Source organism: Pongo pygmaeus, chromosome 3 (assembly GCF_028885625.2).
Source record: "Pongo pygmaeus isolate AG05252 chromosome 3, NHGRI_mPonPyg2-v2.0_pri, whole genome shotgun sequence".
NCBI classification, from domain to species: domain Eukaryota; kingdom Metazoa; phylum Chordata; class Mammalia; order Primates; family Hominidae; genus Pongo; species Pongo pygmaeus.
In genome coordinates, this window is record NC_072376.2 from 167,771,064 (window position 1) to 167,793,734 (window position 22,671).

Here is a 22,671-nt window from a genome sequence, read left to right on the forward strand (position 1 = left end):
GGAAAGGAGGAGGGAGGGAAAAGGGAAGTGTAGCCTAAATAATAGAAGCCAGGAATACAAACCAAAGCATGTTTTATAAACAAACACCTCTTTTTCTGAAATCAGAACTTAGAAAAGTAAAATAACTGTTCAGTTATAATTAGCAATCATACTGATAATTCTGAGGTTTTACATCATTCAAGATTCCACCTGAAAGATTCACTTGTCTTTCCACCTGAAAGATTCGCACAGATCAATCTGTGTGTGTGTACATGTGTGTGCTCAGTGTTTCTTCTAAATATTTGGAAATAATAACACACATATAATAAGGCAATACTTAGTTAAATTAAAATTTTTAATTAACATTGATACCCAATTTTCCAATAGTCATTATAAAGGAGAGTACATTTTCCTTGGGCTTACTGCCTCCATCAAATAGACTTTAAAAAACCGCCATAACATCAGCCAATTTCCCCCTTATTCTGATTTCGTATGATACTGTTACTTAACGTGCATTCCATGAGCCACTTGCATCAACATTTTTCAGGAAACTTGTTAAAATTTCAGGTTCCTGGGGCAACATTCTACATCTACTGGAGCTTACTAGTTGCCTACCCCAACATCATAGTGCCTTTCCTCTTTAATAAGATGATCTTGACTTAAGTAGAATTAGCCATATACTTGAGCTTCTTTTCCATGTGACAAAGTTTTGACCAATCAAATAAAAGGAGATATGCTATGCAGGATTTCCAGGAAGCCTCCTTCAATGGGAAAGAATACAAAGTTTTCTTCTCCCGTTTCTCTTGCTGCTAGCCTGGAAGTGGACAGCATGGCTAGAGACAAGAAGCCATTCCAGATCATGAGGTGACTCTGTGGATGTAAGCCAGGCACATACGGTGGTAAAACAGAAAGAACCTTGGGTCCCTATGGTGCCAGCAGATCGGGCTTGGACTGTCTTCCTCCAGAGGAAATAAGCTGCTAACTTATTCAAGCAGTTGAAGTTATTTTAGATTGTTCTCTTATATGCAGCTGACTTAATGCCACTTGCTAATTCTCCTGATTTAAAATATATGAGGGTTGTGAAATCTGCATTTTTGATAAACACCTAGGACAATTCTTGGACACAATCAAATTTTGAAAAAGCTGCCATGAGATACAAGATCTATAAATAATTTTATAATTATTTCTTAGAGATAGACCAGAGACAGGGACTGTATACATTATACCTTTACTTGTATTCTGCAGGATTTAGTACCATAACAAATAGTGAGGGATGGTCCATCAAAGTCTGCAGAATAAATAAATTGTTAAGAGAAGTCTTCTTTTCCACCCCTAATTTTCTTCTGTAAGCTACCAGAGAAAATGTTTCTTAATTGTGGACAGCCTGGAGGAACACCTGGCAGATCATTTTTCTATTACTTTGAAAGGTCTAGGTATATGACTGAACCACAAAACAATGAGCAGCAGCTTTGCAGTGACAATATGGTTTCTCAAATATGGTGGCTCTTTTGCCTCTGATGTCTCTTCCAGAGCTTGCTACCAGGATAGTGTGAGTCCAGTAGGCGTACTAAGTCCTTCAATACTACTAGTCTCATGGGGAGGAAAACAAAAACCAGTCCTACACACCAAGCAATTAAGTGCTCACTGTGTTGTTTTTATGGTATCTTATTTTATATATATATATATATACACATATATATACATATATACATATATATATACATATATATATACACACACATGTATATACCTATGGACAAACATATATGTATGTATGTATGTATGTATGTGTATACCTGCACACACAAGACATCACTTTATAAATAAACTTCCAACTTCTCAGATATGTTTTCCAACATTATGGCAATTCATTACCGTGATAATTATGCTAATCAAATACCAGTTACTTGAATGAGAAGTTGTTTGTGGTGTTCAGAAGTAAAGGATGATGCCTGTTGGTGATCTATGGGATTCTCACTATAAATTCTGGAAATAGTCACCTGCATCCTTCAGCACATTCATTATCCAACATTTCTAAAATAGGATTAGTCAATTTGGCTATTTGCCTGGGTTTCCAGATTCCTTATAGAGTCTGTCAACTTACCCAAGTTGACAGACTCTATAAGTCAATAAACTGATTGCTGAAACAAAACAAAACAAAGAAACCTAAACTCTCTAAGCTTTAGCTTCCTTCTAGGTAAAATAGAGATAATAATAGCACTTTTCATAGAATTGCAGTGAAGAATAAATGAGATAAGGTATTTAAAGTTCTGGTACAGTGTCTAACACAGTAAGTGCTCAATAAATGATAGTTATGATTTGTATTTTCTCCTTTTTGCTTTTTTAAGATGGAGTTTCACTCTTGTTGCCCAGGCTGGAGTACAATGGTGTGATCTTGGCTCACTGCCACCTCTACCTCCCAGGTTCAGGTGATTCTCCTGCCTCAGCCTTCCAAGTAGCTGGGATTACAGGCATGAACTACCACGTTTGGCTAATATTGTATTTTTTTTTTTTTTTTTTTTTTTTTTTTTTAGTAGAGACAGCGTTTCACCACATTGGTCAGTCTTGAACTCCTCACCTGAGGTGATCCACCTACCTTGGCCTCCCAAAGTGCTAGGATTACAGGTGTGAGCCACCGCACCTGGCCTGTATTTTCTCCTTTTATTAAATGTTTCATCTTCCTTGTGTGTTTCTGTCCAGAAGATAAGAGCTTCTGCACAGCAAAAGAAACTACCATCAGAGTGAACAGGCAACCTACAGAATGGGAGAAAATTTTCGCAACCTACTCATCTGACAAAGGGCTAATATCCAGAATCTACAATGAACTCAAACAAATTTGCAAGAAAAAAACAAACAACCCCATCAAAAAGTGGGCCAAGGACATGAACAGACACTTCTCAAAAGAAGACATTTATGCAGCCAAAAAACACATGAAAAAATGCTCACCATCACTGGCCATGAGAGAAATGAAAATCAAAACCACAATGAGATACCATCTCACACCAGTTAGAATGGCAATCTTTAAAAAGTCAGGAAACAACAGGTGCTGGAGAGGATGTGGAGAAATAGGAACACTTTTACACTGTTGGTGGGACTGTAAACTAGTTCAACCATTGTGGAAGTCAATGTGGCGATTCCTCACGGATCTAGAACTAGAAATACCATTCGACCCAGCCATCCCATTACTGGGTATATACCCAAAGGACTATAAATCATGCTGCTATAAAGACACAGGCACACGTATGTTTATTGTGGCACTATTCACAATAGCAAAGACTTGGAACCAACCCAAAGGTCCAACAATGACAGACTGGATTAAGAAAATGTGGCACATATACACCACGGAATACTATGCAGCCATAAAAAATGATGAGTTCATGTCCTTTGTAGGGACATGGATGAAACTGGAAATCATCATTCTCAGTAAACTATCGCAAGGACAAAAAACCAAACACCGCATGTTCTCACTCATATGTGGGAATTGAACAATGAGAACACATGGACACAGGAAGGGGAACATCACACTCTGGGGACTGTTGTGGGGTGGGGGGATGGGGGAGGGATAGCATTAGGAGATATGCCTAATGCTAAATGACGAGTTAATGGGTGCAGCACACCAGCATGGCACATGTATACATATGTAACTAACCTGCACATTGTGCACATGTACCCTAAAACTTAAAGTATAATAATAATAAAATAAAAAAAAGTGGATAAAAAAAATCTGTTAAACTTTATAAAATACATTATTTTAAACCTATTCTTTTAGGATTTTAATAAATGGGAAAATAGGATCACTTTTCTGAAAATTAGCCATTTTTCAATTACTTCTTCAAACATCATCAAAATTAACAACAGAATGAAAACCCAGTGCTGCCACATTTGTCCAATGTTCACCAGGTCAGTTTGTTGGGGCCAGGATTACAAGCCCAAATCCATAACCAGCTTTTCATACCCTGCACCCCACCATGCCCACTTTCTGGTATTCCAGGTCACCCTAATTGCATGATGGGAAAAGAGAAAGAAAGAATAGCAGAAGATGGTTACAGAAGCCAAGTTCCATTTATAGTCTATTTATACTTCCTCCATTAAACTTCCTCTAAGGAGATGGAGTGATGAAAAAAGAGGGAAGCCTTGGAGTCCGTCCGTACAGGTTTGTATGTACCATTAGCAAGAAATGACAAAATAAGCTTATCAATTGAGTACCGTTGAGGGATAATCTTCATTTACACTATGAATTGTTTATTTGTATTATATCAAAAACATTATCTTCCCACTTCTATATTTAGTTAACGACTGAGTTCAGGGTTTCTGGTTCCTCATTAGATGGCTACTTTGCATTGGCAGCAAGCAGTTACTCAGGACCAAACCCTGGAGATGTCACAATTTCAAGACAGACCTCAAAGGATCTAAAAACCTATCGTTAAAAATGTGAGAAACCCTGAGAAGACTAAAAATGTTTTGGCAAAAAACAGCAATCAAGATGTAGCAGGGTGGACATCATCATGGGAGAAATTTTGGGAAGAGCTTGTGTGATATAATTTCATTCCCTCAAATTCTACTGGGTGGAATACAACTTTGACAGAGAAGCAGGAAAATGTCAGCACTAGCTAGGGCACCTAGTGGGAGAGTTACATCAGGGTTGTGTTGGTTGTGGTGAAGAGTAGATAAAAATGGAGGCAGGTCCTGGAGTTGTCCCTTCTTCTCTATTCATTCCACGAGCACTGGGTACTATGACTAAAACATAGGAAGACCCTACTGGCTGATGGCTAGCTGCTGACTCCTTAAATAACCAAGAAGGGTACACTGTCCTTTGCTGCCAATTCACATTACTAATGAAGACTGCAGATGTGACTACAAACTCACAAAGAATATTAGATAACCAAATAGGGCAACACCTACACAATAAACAAGCTATAGTAGATTAAGTTAATATCTTCCAAATGAAAATAAACTAACATATATTCTCCAAGAAATAAAGGAGGCTAACAGTAACACGAAGCAAGAACTAGTAGTTATTAAAAAAAACAGGTGGAAACAGTTGTGTATTAAAAATATGATTTAAAATAAAATCTCAACAGGAAAGATAAATAGCAGAACAGATACAATCAATAAGTTAATTAGGAGCTGAAAGCTACAAAGTCAAAGAACTTTACCAATAGCATCACAGATAAATAAAAGGCCACATGGTGTAGTGGTTAAAAGTGTGCAACCCTGGATCCTGAAGCCTGGGTTCAAATCTCGACTCTGGCAAATATTAGCTGAAACACTCTGAGCAATTCACTTAACTAATATGTAATGACTTTTTTTCATCTATAAAATGGGTAGATAACAATAGTACCTACACTATATGATTGTAATGAGGATTAAATGAGTTAATATATGCACAGTACACATAAGAGTCTCTGGCAAATAACTAATCCCGCATAAATATCAGCTATTACTATTTTAAGGAGTAGGAAATACAAAAGAGCTATTTGTGGGAGATGTAGGAGAGACACAAACATGTCACGTAACTCACAGCAAACCTTGATGAGAAAAACAACTAGGTATAAAGAAGGAAATATTAAAAGACGGACAATATTCTAGAATCAAAGAAAGATAAAAATCTCTGATCCTTCAGATTTCAATCTTCTGATGGATTATCATAGAGAACTCAACAAAATAGATGAAAAAACCCTACACCTTGACACATTGTCATAAAATTTAAGATCAAAGAGACAGAAATAATAAGTGATTACATAAAGGAAGAACATAAAATCTTCAAAAGAACAAGATTAGGTTGACATCAGACTCATCCATAATAACAGTGGAGGCAAAAAGATAATGGAGTACTATTTCAAGGTACTGAGGTAAAAAGAATTTATACCCAGAAAAACTAATATCTGAAAATGATGGAGCAAGAAATATGATGTCAGACATTCAAGGCTCAGAAAGTTTGTATTCAAAGCCCAATTTTGAAAAGACTATTGGAAAAAATAACCTAAGAGAAATAAATCTAGGCAGTCATATAGGAATAAGGGTTGAGTAAATAACTAATTTAAATAATTTTTAAGAAAAAAATGTGTGTGTGTGTGTGTGTGTGTGTGTGTGTGTGATGATCCAAAACTAAAATTCCATGTAACAGCAACAAAGCAGGTGTGCGTAGTTTGGCTGGGGAAGTGGGGAAGAAAAGAGGGAGCTGAGAGAGTTCTGAAGTCCCTGTTTTAATCAGAAAGAAAACACAAATGTTGATAGGTATAGGTGGTAGTGGGTTAGTCAAATAGAATATATAATTTTCATATCAGCAGAAAAATAATAAATCTATCATAGGAGGTGGGAAAGGGAAAAAATAAAAGAACTCATTCAGTATCTTCTCCCATTGTGTTAAATTCCTACTTCCTTTATTCTTAAGTTCTTAATGCGTAAATTGGCAACCTCAGTATGAATTAACAATTGGTAACACATTCAATTTACTTATTCCCTTGTCACTACTAAGACCGGTAACATAGTGGCTTTAAATTATGTACTGATATACCTAAAGTCTCATTAATTCAGATCTCAACAATTTGTATTTTGTGACATTCCTTACAGGGATGGGCTAAGGTTTAATTCTGCAAGAGTTTAAAAAAATTAGTAGCATGGCCAAGGGTACAAGACAGAATACTTAAATTACTTTAGACAATCATTTAAGGATCCCAAACACTTCTGAAGAAGTCATTTATTTATACCCATTTACTTGCAAGTACACTAACTATAAATCACTCTTATGTATTCAATAAATCTGTTCTCAAAAGAAGTCATTTGGTCAGAATTTATTTTTCAAATTTCTGTATAAAACGGTAAATGCTTATTGTTAGTCTGGACATACAAAATATTTTAATTTTTTCTCAAGACAAAATCCCTTTTCCTCCTTTTAATCTGAATTAGTGAGGTAAGTTTCTACTGTAAAGAGAAATCTAGTGTTAAATCTTTACTGAGTGACTTCTTATTAACTTTACCCGACAGGGTCCACCCCATAGATGAGAAGCTGACCACCCCTGTGGTCATTCTAGTTCTCAGCCTAAACAGTATCTAGGTTTTGTGTTTTTGTTAACCTTGTGCATACATATCATAGGAGGTTGTGTTCAGACATGACAACAAATGGTACATAATCAACTCACACATGCTTTATTAAAACAAAATCCAACACATATATTTATTCGGCTAATTACAATGTTATCTTTTTTCTTATGGCAGATGAAGGCTTGTTTTACCGAGTGACTGATAGATATAATTAGCCCATTTTCACATTGCTATAAAGATACTACCTGAGACTGGGTAATTTAAAAAAAAAAAAAAAGATGTTTAATTGACTTGCAGTTCCCTATAGCTGGGGACGCCTCAGAAAACTTACAATTATGGCAGAAGATGAAGGGGAAGAAAGCACCTTCTTCGCAAGGCAGCAGGAGAAAGAGAGAGTCCAGGGAAAACTGCCACTTTTAAACCATCAGATCTTGTGAGAACTCCCTATCATGAGAACAGCATGGGAGAAACTGCCCCCATGACCCAGTCACCTGCCACCAGGACCCTCCCTGGACTCACAGGGATTACAACTTGAAATGAGATTTGGGTGGGGACACAGAGCCAAATCATATCAACCACTATGCTTACATAAGAGAGGGGGGCCTTCAAGTCTTCATCTCTTACTGCTTGGACAGATTCTTGGTTACCTCCTTCTTGGCCTGAAGTGGCTCCTTGGGGAACTCCTGTACTTCCTTGATCTTAACCTTGGGGGCCTATCTGGTTAGCCAGGGGCTTCTTGCAGGCCTTCTCTGCCTTCAGCTTGTGGATGTGTCCAGGAGAATCTGCTTGATTCTCATTCACCTAAAAGATAATGTAATTTTTAAGAGAAAAAAAGTCAGATATGTTATTTTTCTTTGAGTACCGTGGCCACAGCCATGCATCTTGCTCAGGCAACCGAAGAGGCATGCCTCCAGCATCCTCTGCCATGACAAAAAGGCCTCATAAGATCCCAGTGAAACCAACCAAACAGTCAATGCCAACTCTAGCCAGCAGATCTGGAAGTTGATCAAAGATGGGCTGATCCCACCAGACTATGACGGTCCATTCTCAGGTTCCATGCCAGAAAGGGGCAGGCACATGGGTACATGTAAGCCTGATGGCCCTGCAGATGCTGGAATGTCCCAGAAGGTAACCTGCATGAGGAAGAGGAGGACTCTGCACCAGCTTCTTAGAAGATACAGTGAATCTGAAATTGATCACCACCTCTATCACAGCCTGTATCTGAAAAAGACTTGCCATTTTAGAATGTAGCCCTGACTTGCCCATGCAGGATCCTGCAGAGTCTCCTTTCTCTCTGCCATGGCAAACTGCAATGTAACAACCAGTGAGCTCTATCAGTCTTGACTCCTGAGTAAAGAGCTGAAGGATGACTGCTTAGGATCAGAGCTAGAGACACCACAGCTCCAGAGAGAAATACACTTGGTTGTTTTAAGCTGGAATTTGTGGGACTGTTTATTATTGCGGCATAACCCACCCCATCATAACTGACACAGCATCTTACTTATTCCAGACAACAGTCAGACAAGGTAGACAATATTGCTAAAAAAAAAAAAGGTAACTTATGTAAAAGTGGAGACTTGGGAAACTAAATAATTCATGTCCGAAGTTATACTGCCAGCATTTGACCTGTCTCATTCCAAAGCCCACTCTATTTCCACCTTATCACTTTGACTTAAAAAATGTTTTGAAGTACAACTCATTCGACTTGCTATTATGACTAGAAATCAGAAAGTTCCAGACAAATATTTGTTGAGCAATGTTGAACATGCCCTTGAAACACTCTTCCAGTGATGAAGAGGATGAAGTCCTCTGTGCCAGCTAAGAATGCTTCCAGAGGCTAAAGAGAAGGCTGCTGGCTGAAAAATTTCCTTTAGGATCTGCAGGAATTTAAGCATCACCATAATTTCCATCAAGTGATAAATGAATAAGAGCCACATAGATTGTCTAAAACCTAATTTTAGAGTCACATGCCCATCAATTTCAACATACTTTAGCCAAGACTTCTCTAAACTCTAGACATTACAAATGTCATTCCACTCCTATTTTTTTAAAGGAACACTTTTATTTTTATTTATTTATTTACTTATTTATTTTTATACTTTAAGTTCTAGGGTGCATAAGCACAACGTGCAGGTTTGTTACATATGTATACATGTGCCACGTTGGTGTGCTGCACACATTAACTCGTCATTTGAATTAGGTATATCTCCTAATGCTATCCCTCCCTCCTCCCCCTACCCCATGACAGGCCCCGGTGTATGATGGTCCCCTTCCTATGTCCACGTGTTCTCATTGTTCAATTCCCACCTATGAGTGAGAACATGCGGTGTTTGGTTTTTCGTCCTTGCAATAGTTTGCTGAGAATGATGGTTTCCAGCTTCATCCATGTCCCTACAAAGGACATGAACTCACTCTTTTTATGGTTGCATAGTATTCCATGGTGTATATGTGCCACATTTTCTTAATCCAGTCTATCATTGATGGACATTTGGGTTGGTTCAAACTCTTTGCTACTGTGAATAGCGCCGCAGTAAACATATGTGTGCATGTGTCTTTATAGCAGCATGGTTTATAATCCTTTGGGTATAGACCCAGTAATGGGATGGCTGGGTCAAATGGTATTTCTAGTTCTAGATCCCTGAAGAATTGCCATACTGACTTCCACAATGGTTGAACTAGTTTACAGTCCCACCAACAGTGTAAAAGTGTTCCTATTTCTCTACATCCTCTCCAGCACCTGTTGTTTCCTGACTTTTTAATTCTAACTGGTGTGAGATGGTATCTCATTGTGGTTTTGATTTGCATTTCTCTGATGGCCAATGATGATTAGCATTTTTTCATGTGTCTGTTGGCTGCATAAATGTCTTCTTTTGAGAAGTGTCTGTTCATATCGTTTGCCCACTTGTTGACGGGGTCGTTTGTTTTTGTCTTGTAAGTTTGTTTGAGTTCTTTGTAGATTATGGATATTAGCCCTTTGTCAGATGAGTAGATTGCAAAAATTTTCTCCCATTCTGTAGGTTGCCTGTTCACTCTGATGGTAGTTTCTTTTGCTGTGCAGAAGCTCTTTAGTTTAATGAGATCTCATTTGTCAATTTTGGCTTTTGTTGCCATTGCTTTTGGTGTTTTAGACATGAAGTCCTTGCCCATGCCTACGTCCTGAATGGTACTTCCTAGGTCTAACATTTAAGTCTTTAATCCATCTTGAATTAATTTCATATAAGGTGTAAGGAAGGGATCCAGTTTCAGCTTTCTACATATGGCTAGCCAGTTTTCCCAGCACCATTTATTAAATAGGGAATCCTTTCCCCATTGCTTGTTTTTGTCAGGTTTGTCAAAGATCAGATGGTTGTAGATGTGTGGTATTATTTCTGAGGGCTCTGTTCTGTTCCATTGGTCTATATCTCTGTTTTGGTACCAGTACCATGCTGTTTTGGTTACTGTAGCCTTGTAGTATAGTTTGAAGTCAGGTAGCGTGATGCCTCCAGCTTTGTTCTTTTTGCTTAGGATTGTCTTGGCAATGCAGGCTCTTTTTTGGTTCCATATGAATTTTAAAGTAGATTTTTCTAATTCTGTGAAGAAAGTCATTGGTAGCTTGATGGGGATGGCATTGAATCTATAAATTACCTTTGGCAGTATGGACATTTTCATGATACTGATTCTTCCTATCCATGAGCATGGTATGTTCTTCCATTTGTTTGTGTCCTCTTTTATTTTGTTGAGCAGTGGTTTGTAGTTCTCCTTGAAGAGGCCCTTCACATCCCTTGTAAGTTGGATTCCTAGGTATTTTATTCTCTTTGAAGCAATTGTGTATGGGAGTTCACTCATGATTTGGCTGTTTGTCTGTTATTGGTGTATAAGAATGCTTGTGATTTTTGCACATTCATTTTATATCCTGAGACTTTGCTGAAGTTGCCTATCAGCTTAAGGAAATTTTGGGCTGCGATGATGGGGTTTTCTAAATATACAATTATGTCATCTGCAAACAGGGACAATTTGACTTCCTCTTTTCCTAATTGAATACCCTTTATTTCTTTCTCCTGCCTGATAGCCCTGGACAGAACTTCCAACACTATGTTGACTGGAGTGGTGAGAGAGGGCATCCCTGTCTTGTGCCAGCTTTCAAAGGGAATGCTTCCAGTTTTTGCCCACTCAGTATGATATTGGCCGTGGGTTTGTCATAAATAGCTCTTATTATTTTGAGATACGACCCATCAATACCTAATTTATTGAGAGTTTTTAACATGGAGGGCTGTTGAATTTTGTCAAAGGCCTTTTCTGCATCTATTGAGATAATCATGTGGTTTTTGTCTTTGGTTCTGTTTATAGGATGGATTGCATTTATTGATTTGCATATGTTGAACCAGCCTTGCATCCCAGGGTTGAAATCCACTTGATCATGGTGGATAAGCTTTTTGATGTGCTGCTGGATTCGGTTTGCAGTATTTTATTGAGGATTTTTGCATTAATGTTCATCAGGGATATTGGTCTAAAATTCTCTTTTTTTGTTGTGTCTCCACCCAGCTTTGGTATCAGGATGATGCTGGCCTCATAAAATGAGTTAGGGAGGATTCCCTCTTTTTCTATTGATTGGAATAGTTTCAGAAGGAATGGTACCAGCTCCTCCTTATACCTCTGGTAGAATTTGGCTGTGAATCTGTCTGGTCCCAGACTTTTTTTGGTTGGTAGGCTATTAATTATTGCCTCAATCTCAGAGCCTGTTATTGGTCTATTGAGAGATTCAACTTCTTCCTGGTTTAGTCTTGGGAGGGTGTATGTGTCCAGGAATTTATCCATTTCTTCTAGATTTTCTAGTTTATCCGTGTAGAGGTGTTTATAGTATTCTCTGATGGTAGTTTGTATTTCTGTGGGATCGATGGTGATATCCCTTTTATCATTTATTATTGCGTCTATGTGATTCTTCTATCTTTCCTTCTTTATTAGTCTTGCTAGTGGTCTATCAATTTTGTTGATCTTTTCAAAAAATGAGCTCCTGGATTCACTGATTTTTTGAAGATTTTTTTGTGTCTCTATCTCCTTCAATTCTGCTCTGATCTTAGTTATTTCTTGCCTTCCACTAGCTTTTGAATGTGTTTGCTCTTGCTTCTCTAGTTCTTTTAATTGTGATGTTAAGGTGTCAATTTTAGATCTTTCCTGCTTTCTCTTGTGGGCATTTAGTGCTATAAATTTCCCTCTACCCATGCTTTAAATGTGTCCCAGAGATTCTGGTATGTTGTGTCTTCATTTGCACTGGTTTCAAAGAACATCTTTATTTCTGCCTTCATTTCGTTATGTACCCAGTAGTCATTCAGGAGCAGGTTGTTCAGTTTCCACGTAATTGAGTGGTTTTGAGTGAGTTTCTTAATCCTGAGTTCTAGTTTGATTGCACTATGGTCTGAGAGACAGTTTGTTATAATTTCTGTTCTTTTACATTTGCTGAGGAGTGCTTTACTTCCAACGATGTGGTCAATTTTGGAATAAGTGCAATGTGGTGTTGAGAAGAATGTATATTCTATTAATTTGGGGTGGAGAGTTCTGTAGATGTCTATTAGGTCTGCTTGGTGCAAAGCTGAATTTAATTCCTGGATATCCTTTTTCACTTTCTGTCTCGTAGATCTGTCTAATGTTGACAGTGGGGTGTTAAAGTCTCCCATTATTGCTGTGTGGGAGTCTAAGTCTCTTTGTAGGTGTCTAAGGATTTGCTTTATGAATCTGGGTGCTCCTGTATTGGGTGCATATCTATTTAGGATAGTTAGCTCTTCTTGTTGAATGGATCCCTTTACCATTATGTAATGGTCTTGTCTCTTTTGATCTTTGTTGGTTTAAAGTCTGTTTAATCAGAGACTAGGATTGCAACCCCTGCCTTTTTTTGGTTTTCCATTTGCTTGGTAGATCTTCCTCCATCCCTTTATTGTGTGCTTATGTGTGTCTCTGCATGTGAGATGGGTCTCCTGAATACAGCACACTGATGGGTCTTGACTCTTTATCCAATTTGCCAGTCTGTGTCTTTTAATTGGAGCATTTAGCCCATTTACATTTAAGGTTAATATTGTTATGTGTGAATTTGACCCTGTCATTATGATGTTAACTGGTTATTTTTCTCGTTAGTTGATGCAGTTTCTTCCTAGCCTTGATGGTCTTTACAATTTGGCATGTTTTTGCAGTGGCTGGTACCGGTTGTTCCTTTCCATGTTTAGTGCTTCCTTCAGGAGCTCTTGTAGGCAGGCCTAGTGGTGACAAAATCTCTCAGCATTTGCTTATCTGTAAAGATTTTATTTCTCCTTCACTTATGAAGCTTAGTTTGGCTGGATGTGAAATTCTGGGTTGAAAATTCTTTTCTTTAAGAATGTTGAATATTGGCCCCCACTCTCTTCTGGCTGGTAGTTTCTGCCAAGAGATCTGCTGTTAGTCTAAAGGGCTTCCCTTTGTGGGTAACCCGACCTTTCTCTCTGGCTGCCCTTAACATTTTTTCCTTCATTTCAACTTTGGTGAATCTGACAATTATGTGTTTTGGAGTTGCTCTTCTCGAGAAGTATCTTTGTGGCGTTCTCTGTATTTCCTGAATTTGAATGTTGGCCTGCCTTGCTAGGTTGGGGAAGTTCTCCTGGATAATATCCTGCAGAGTGTTTTCCAACTTGGTTCCATTCTCCCCGTCTCTTTCAGGTACACCAATCAGACGTAGATTTGGTCTTTTCATACAATCCATATTTCTTAGAGGCTTTGTTTGTTTCTTTTTATGCTTTTTTCTCTAAACTTCTTGCTTCATTTCAATCATTTGATCTTCATTTGATCTTCTGAATCAATCTTCTGAACAATCATTCTGAATTTACATCTTAGTCATTCCAATGATCACTCCCCTTCTTACCCCTTGAACCTCCAACTAATTGACCTATAAACTACTCACCCAATCTTTACCCCACTAAACACATACTACAGAGTTATTCTATCTCATAGAATAACATTTATTAATAGAACTAAAGACCTCTATTTGGGTTACATAGAGCTACTGGACTGCACCAGAGAGGAAGTTCTAACTCAGTCTGGTTAGCCTGCCCCACATACATAGGGCCACAGGACTCAGTCTTAATGAAAACCAGAATTACAGATTGTAGGTGTTTCGAAAGTTTACATTTGAATTAATTATTCTGACAGCAGAACAAGACTGCTTTTTGGCCTTTTTTCTTTTTTTTCGTCAGAAGGGTTTGGTAATTCAGTGTTGTTAAGACACAGGTTGAGAGAAATGTATCTAATTTATTAAGAATCAGAATTGGAGTGGAATAAGTAAAAGGTGGTAAAACATAAAAAGCCCATGATTTCAGGGATGCCCTAGCGACTGTGCATACAAGGTGATCAATGCAAATTAAGAGAGATACAGTGACTCATTAGAAAGATCTGATGCTTAGTTTAGAACCCAGACTGCATTATGGGTCATAATGGCATTCCTCTTTCCCCTTCGAGTTCCATGGACTCTCCTTATTTCCTGCATTTGAGAAATGCAAGCAAAGTGCCCTCTTGGGCACCAAGCAGGAGTCTCTCTCTGCTTCCTCTGCAGTGACAAATGACAGAGTTGGACTGTCACAGCTGGAATCATCTACGGAAGATGCCATCCATGGAATGCTAAGAGAGAAATGTCATGCCTAAGAAAGTGCTTTGCCTCTCACATCCTTCATGGCCCGGTGTACTGAAGTGCCTGAACCAATGCTGGCCCTGTTGTCCTCAACCAAAATAATTTTCTTCATGGAATATATTTATGATGGCTTTAAAAAACTTAAAATGCAATTTAAAAGTTTCTGGGAGAACCAGAGCATCAGAATGAAAGTTAGAAGAGAGGAGTTGGAGATCCAGTATTGCTGCTAACGGGCTCTTTGATTTGGGGCAAGTTAATTTCAGCTTTCCCGGCCAAATGGTGCCTAAGGTGTCTTACAGCTCTGGTTTTCACTGTAACTTGTTACCCAGGGAAGCACACTACCAAACGTATGCAGTGAGACAAGACAGGAAATATTTAATCACATTCTCTCTCAACCAAAGTTAATCAGTCTTCACTATCAGAAACTTATTTTTTTATTACATATATTAGTTTCTTATGTTGTGAGTTAATCCTAGATCTCTCAGAGAAAAGTAAGCATATTTCCTCTGGCATCACCTATTTCTATTATTGTGGTTTATTTATGTATTTATTTTTAATAATTAGATAAGTGGATCCTGATGTTAACTAACAACTAATAACAATCTGAAAAGGGTTAGCTTTATGAGTACTTCCTTTAGTTTGCCTCTACGTCAACTGAGGCCTTGGTCATGGGTTTGGTCCATATGTAGGCCATTAGCTACATGTGAAGAAGATCTCAAGTTCTGATTTGCTGCCTTGAGAGGTGAGGTTGTTAATCATAGGAGGTACACTGACAGGATGTAAATATGGCTCATCATCATAACTGGAAAAAAGCAATGTTAACGCGCCTCTCCCGCCACATATAGTCATCTTGGTGCTGATGCTCACCTTCCAGTATAATGAAAAGTTCAAATTCATCTGTCAGGCAGAATGAATTAAACCAGGATAAGAAAGTAAGTGTCAGTGAATTAGAATAAACATACTTACTACACACATAAAATAAAACAAAACCCAAAATCCACATTTCCAAAACAGGTTTGAGATGACATTTCAATTGAAGATTCACCACATTAAAGAGCTCCTTGCTCCTGAGCGATGTGCTGTAGATCATTAATTCTATAAACATGCAAGTAGCTGCCAGATTTTTGGTGGATCTGTGTCATATTACTGCCACAGTAAAGGAAGCTGAAGAAGCTCCAACACATGGAAAATAAACCAGACCACTGCACAGGCTCATTTATACGGAACAGAGGACTAAGTTGGATTTTAAACATTTTAAAGATTTCCCATTGCTTCTCTTTCCTTTGTGGGAGGGTGTATTTTGCAGAATGTATATGAAAATAACTTCTAAGTGACATAAAAGCTTGCATTTTATATGAGGAAAATACATGTATTCAGACTATTTTTAACCACTTGAATTTTGCATCTCTTCCTTTTTTTTTTTTTTTTAAGACAGGGTTTCGCTCTATCATCCAGGCTGGAGTGCTGTGGCGCGGTCATAGCTCACTGCAGCCTCAAACTCCCAGGCTTAAGCAATCCTCTTGTCTCAGCCTAACTCAGAGTAGTTAGGACTACAAGTGTGTGCCACCACACCCGGCTCCTTCCAATTTTTTATTGATAACTTTTACTTCCCATGTCACACAGTCACTATTATTTCTCTTTCTGGTGTTTGCAGAGATCCCCTTCTATTTTCTCCCTTGTTTGCCAAGTATCTTTCAACACTTCTTTTTAGTCACAAACACCTTTACATTGCTTATCATCTTCCTTCTTACTCATTTGGGTCACCTTTTCCCATAAGCTCAAATAAATCTTAAAACAAATCCAATTTGGAATCTGTTACTGAAGAATTCTAGCTGATAAAAGTGTTTTGGATCTCTTTCTCTGGGAGCCTTGAGAAATAAAGTTAAAGGTAATTTCTTTAATTGTACATGCAGAAAATAGTCTTTATAGCATTTGAAAAGTATACCTATTAATAAACTTTTGGATAATAAAAACTTGGACAAAATCTAACCAAAATGACATACAATGTTAAGTATGGGAAAGGTCTTTAAATAACACTGTCTCATCTATGGCAAGGTTCTATGGTCTGACTGTAATGCCTGTTGAGAAGCCCTTGTCTATTTGGTTTTCTTTATACTTGGGGAGAAAAAAGACAAAAAGGGAAACAAGAAAACCAGCAATGTTCAACAACCTTTCAGGCTATTTCCAAGAACAATCTTTGTACCTCACAACATCTCCACCTAGTGACTCCTTAAGGATCTTACAGCAATTCCTAGAAATTACTTGTTTTAAATTTACACTAATATGCCTAACCTCATTTCAGATAGTTTAACCTTAAACACACGTATTTAGAATTAATTACTATGAATTAAGAAGGTACCGACATGAAAATGAAGAATGCGGAGAATCTTTTTCTGGAGAAATAAAAGAGCAGCAAAAAATAGTAATCAATATAATAATCACAGTTCCCGAGGTAGAGAATTGGTGACATGTCAAACAAAGCCAACTAGGTCTATCAGTCTAGGTTTTCTAGTTGCTTTATTTTGAATGCATACATCTTATATAAAATAACATTTGTATTCATTGACTAAAGGGCAGACGGCTTACAAAAAATATTTGTTGAGCTTCCAGTGTGCATCTAGTATTATGCCAAGTTTTCTACTTGTTTCTGGATGTATTTTGAGACAGTATAGTATAGCAATTATGTCTGTAGGTTTCAAACTGGAGCCACTTACTTGCTATATGACTTTGCCCAAACTACTTAAGGTTTCTGCATCTGTTTCCCCATCTGCAAAGTAGGGCTAGTAACTTTACCAAAGTTACTGTGAGAATTAAATGAAAATATGAAAAGTCCTTAGGATTGTTTCTGGCATCTAAAAGTGCTCAATATTTGTTAATATAATTTATTATTTTATTCTCACAATCCCCACTTTAAACAGGGTCTGTCTGGCTCCAAAGTCCCTGCTAATTCCTCACTGTTGTAGTATATTTAAAAATTAAAAATACACTTTAACAAAATTTAAATTGGTAGACATTCATTAGTTCCTTGAACATATGGAGAAAATACATTAGGAGTTAATGTGGAAGAAATCACCTTGAGGTTGGGAATAAGGAGATCTGTGTTACTCGGTGAATATACTGGGCATGAAGTTCCTTGTTAATTAGAGATCTACATGAGCTAGGTTCTTTATTGTCTAATATTCCATGAATCTAATATTATCTATAGATAAATAGTTGGTTCCTAAAGGTGGATTTTTCTTTCCTTGTCTGCATTTAATCTCGAGCCGTCTTCAAAGGAAGCAAAACTGAAGTTATGCATACAGAATGCCAAACAACCCTAGCTGTGAACGTTGGTTTTACAAGAGCATAGAACCCAGTTCGGCAGTTCGCCTCTGCCAAACGTCTCTGCAAGCTGATTAGTGGTAGCGTCAGGCCTATCGCTAGTTCTCCTCATTTAACCCATTTGCTTAGTCATTTAAACCACTTATACTTTATACTTCTAGTCCTATTTGCAAATCCATCTTTTAGCTTTATAACCCACCTTCCCCCAGCCCTTAATTTCAAAGGTCCACCAGGTATATGTGGTTGTTTTGCGCCAAACTAGCAGTGGTTGTTTTACGTCAAACTAGCAGTTTACGACAAGAAAACTACATCAAACAAGTAAAAGAACCACTACGATGCATCTATGTTTTCCCTTAAGTACGGAATTTCACTACAGCCCTTGTCTTCAAACACCTAAACAATGCACCTAGGACCTTCATTTATTATTCCGTGCCCACCCACACCCTAAAAATCGCTCTCTTCACCCCAATTGCTCGAAATGCCTGTCACTCCAAGCACTTTGACTAGCCCAAGAGCTTCATTTAAACTTTAGCCCCACTTTCTCCTCCTCGCCCCGCCCCGAAGCTAATCCCTGATTGGATGAGGCACCACTCCTCGTGGGGCTGCTTAGGCCACCGCGCGCGCTGAGCGCTGGGAAACCAGTGGAGACACGAGGACCAGCGCGAGCGTTCCCGGTGGGTTCCCCTCCCCCTGCGGCGACCCCCTACCCCCCCGCTCTGACCGACTGGTCCCCTAAACGGTGGCGGCGGTTTTTCGTCGTTGGGCCCCGGGATTTAGGACCAACATTTGGAGACCCGAAGGGGTGAGGAGGGGAAAGGGGAAACGGGGTCACTACCAGACCACTGCTAACGGCTGGATACAGTGTCCGGCTCACTCTCACGCCGAATACACAGTGGGGGCTGGCGGCGGTGGCTGCGGGGTTTACCCCTCGTCCTTCCCCAGTCCCGTCGAGCAGTGGGAGGGCAAGTGTCCGAGACGCTGCTTCCCGCCCCGGCAGCATCCGGCCAGAAGGCGCCCTCGCCGTCACCCAGGCGCTGCATGGTGAGGGCCCAGCGGCCAGTCCCTTTGGGGCGTCTGGCGGCTTCTTCCGCCCCGCGGCGCCCTGCGCTCTCCGCCTTATTTCCGCTCTCCCCCGCTGCCTTCCGGCCGCTTCCCACCTGTGCTGCCTTCCGTGTTATTTTCCTGACACCCTCACGCCGACGACCAACGACCGCTGCAGGCCCGGGCCGACGTCTGGCCGTTGTAAGGCCCGCGCGTCCCCTGGAGGCTTTGGGACGCCGTCTGGGGCGTCCCGACGGCTGGGTGAGATTCACCAGTCTGGTGTCAGAATTGAATTCAGGCTGGGTGAGCTTTAGCGGGCTCCTCGTCGTTTTCGTGGAGTTCTAGCCGGGGCTGAGCCTCGAACTTTACTCTGCCTTTGTCTCCCTGTTTCTTCCCCGAGTACCTTCTGTGTGCTGGGCTGTGGGCAGTGGGAGGCCGCGGGTGTACAGGGAAGATAGCTCGCCTCTCCCCCGACATACGGACGGCAGCACAAGTCGTGGCACCACCTTTGTTTCCTGACATCTGGTGTTTTTAAACCCCTAATTTAAAAATGTTTCTTTGGAAAAACCACAGAACCAGCGGGATTTAATCCTGGCGTTGATATTCTGAGATATTGCGAAGCTGCTTGATTTATTTGGGCACCAGTTTTCTCCTATGTAAATTTAGCTTAGGTAATATTTAAGTTCTTTAAGCTTTAACTGTCTTTACATTCTTGATAAATTCCCCGTAAACTTTATGTTATGTGGTAATCCTAATATAGGCAAATATCAAAGAGGAAATATCATAAGGAGTTTTTTTGTTTTGTTTTGTTTTGTTTGAGACGGAGTCTCGCTCTGTCGCCCAGGCGGGAGAGCAGTGGCAGGATCTCGGCTCACTGCCACCTCCGCCTACCGGGTTCAAGCGATTCTCTTGCCTCAAACTATCGGGAGTAGCTGGGACTACAGGCGCGCGCCACCACGCACAGCTAATTTTTGTATTCTTAGTAGAGACAGGGTTTCACCATGTTGGCCAGGATGGTCTCGATCTCTGGACCTCGTGATCCACCCGCCTCGGCCTCTCCAAGTGCTGGGATAACAGGCGTGAGCCATCGCCGCCGAGCTTTTTAAGTCTTGGCTTCTCTTAAAAATTGTCCTGATTTTGTGTTTGAGAATGGCGTTATAACCAGGAAGCAAGATATGTTGCGTGTATAAGGAGAATAACATATAAGGGACGTGTTCAAGGGTCGGTAGAATTTTGCTTATTTAAATAATGGGAAGATATTTTCGTTTCAAGAATCACCACGATGTATATACAGTTTGACAGACTTCCATTTGGATCTTTTCAGAATTGAATCTCCTTATAGGGGTCTAATAATAGACTTGTTTTCAGGGCACACATTTAAAACATTCTACTTTAAACTTTGTTTGCATCTGTCTGCATCTGTTTGCATTGTTAATAAAATTTGTTTGCATCTTTATAGACATAAAGATGACGGTGCTACAATCACTAAATATTAATGCTTTCTGCTTAAGGCACTGCTTTGATTGCTAATTTTCACTTAAGAGGTTGGAGTAATGGACTTGAATATTATTGCCAAATATAATACATATCAACACTTAAAATATAGGCATTACTGGATATATCATGAAACAAGAATTATTAATAACGAGAACAAACCCAGTTTATGGACTGAAATTAAGCCTCAGGTTTAATGGTGTTATTTTATTGTTAGGAGAAGGAAGACATGTCAGTTTAAGTAGAGTTTGTGAATACAAATCAAGTAATTGCTGTAAAAATTGTCCAGATTTGCATATTAATGCCGAATATTACTTCTCATTTTACTACCTGATGATTGATGAGGCAAGAAAATGTGATCTCTGTGTTCAAATTGGTAACAGATTTTAAATAACAGATTATGAAGGACCTTGTGTAGAGAATGGTGTACTTAATTTGGACAAGAATATGTAGATATCTTTATCCTGAATTCAAACAGCATATACACCTTTGTGTTCAAAGCAGTATTTTTTAAAAGTATTAGTTACAGTTTTTTAAAGTAGTTCAATTTTTAAGTCATTTTAAATTTAAACTTCATATTAAAACTTTTTATCCATTATATATTTAACTTCTAGCAATGAAATGTGCTCTCATTCTTTAATAAAAACAACTTAAAATGGAATTGAACTGATCCATCTGTACACTTATTTCGAAATAATTATAGACTTCCATATCCACACACTTTTGATTACCTCTTCTCGTTTTCCAACCATGTTGGCTGTAGTGCAGTCTGTCACTAAAATGAATTGCTGCTTAAAAACAAACCGAAAACCTCCATTGACCTGGCAACCATGGCTTCCATGTACTATACTCAATGACAACAGAACTAACAAATCAGGAGTTTAGTACCATGTAATTCAAGGAATGTCATAAAGATTTAATGTGCCCCTATAAAGGCACGTTTTGATGTTCTTAATTTTTTTCATTATTACATTGAGTTTTTAAAACCCACAGTAAGATTATATAATGTTCACTTTTCACAGCTTTCTAAATTTTTACAGTAACTTGGAAGATGAAGTTTCAGTTGAAGTAGTTTTAATACAGCTGACACAGTTCCTTTAAATAATTTTCATTGATGTTTTGCTTAAATTGTGCTTGTCTTTTTTATTACTATTAATATACTTTCTATTTTTGAAAGGCAGTATAAATTTGAAAATACGTATTTTTGATAATTATTAAGAAGGTTAAAATTAAAGGAGATGTAGTTAGCACTTAAAGGCTTGATTCAGATTGTTACTTGAATAGCTTGTGATTTGCTATCCTGTCTTGGCCTTTTGCTTCTTACCTTAGAGAGGTTTTTTCCTTTCTTGTTTTTTCTTTTGAAAGTGAGCTAGAGAGGAATCTTTGAAAGTCTACAGTTTAGGGAAAAAAATACATATCTGAAAGCTAGAGTTAAATATGGCACAACTTTTAATTTCTCATTCCCACTTTGTCTGCAAAACCATTTTTGTCATTCTCCTACTCAAGATCCCTCCTTCTCTTACTTGGATTACTTGGGTCAGCAGGGTAAGGAAACAAGTTTTCAGAATGCTTTGTAGTGTGACTCCACACCTGAAAGTGACAAAGGACAAATTAAGTCTGGAAGCCTCAATTGGTATGTCAGTTTTGCTCTAATGTATAGGACAGATTTGCTTTCTTGGATATTTAGGTAACAGGTTGATTCTGGAGTATTTTAGAATGAATGTATTGTATGCTTGTTTTCGATTTGATTATATTTCTCTGGCTATTCTTGAATTTTGCCTGTTTTAGAAATATACTTTTGTTAATATGTTAAAGTTAGGTAATTTTGAACTTTCTTGTGAATTATACATGTGCATATATTTTGTTTTGGAGGCTTTGAGATAACGCTTTTTTTTCTATAGAGAATATAGGATTGGTGACTCTTCAGTGTGTCTTTTACTTCTGTAATTTCAAGCTTTTATAATATTTTGATAGAGATTTTTTGAGATGTACAAAAGTCTAGCATATGTTTCTAGTCATTATCTAGTAAAAGGAGCCTTTAATGTGTATGGACTGGCCTGTTATTTCAACGTAAGAACCTAGATAATCTCTTTAAAAATAGAACTTTGAAGACATGAATTAACCCAAGAAATAGGTCTGTAAGGTAATTGTAGAGATGGGTTGGATTG

The 22,671-nt window shown here is 38.5% G+C and overlaps 1 protein-coding gene and 1 long non-coding RNA gene across 20 annotated transcripts in view; one reads left to right on the forward strand and one right to left on the reverse strand.

Annotated features, from left to right (window-relative positions):
- LOC134739477 (uncharacterized) overlaps positions 1-19,285 on the reverse strand; it is a 33,581-nt gene extending 14,296 nt beyond the window's left edge. The window contains exons 1-2 of the long non-coding RNA XR_010126158.1: positions 19,126-19,285; positions 7,612-7,824 (exon numbers count right to left, since the gene is read on the reverse strand). This is a non-coding gene — a long non-coding RNA (uncharacterized LOC134739477). The remainder of the gene's footprint in view (positions 1-7,611; positions 7,825-19,125) is intronic.
- Positions 18,543-22,671, forward strand: part of RBM46 (RNA binding motif protein 46) — a 49,796-nt gene continuing 45,667 nt past the window's right edge. For 2 of the 19 annotated variants that reach the window (XM_054485313.1, XM_054485319.1), the window contains exon 1: positions 18,595-18,642. The gene's annotated coding sequence lies outside the window, so the exon portion shown is untranslated. The other 17 variants (XM_054485324.1, XM_054485328.1, XM_054485333.1 and 14 more) reach the window with 13 other exon arrangements.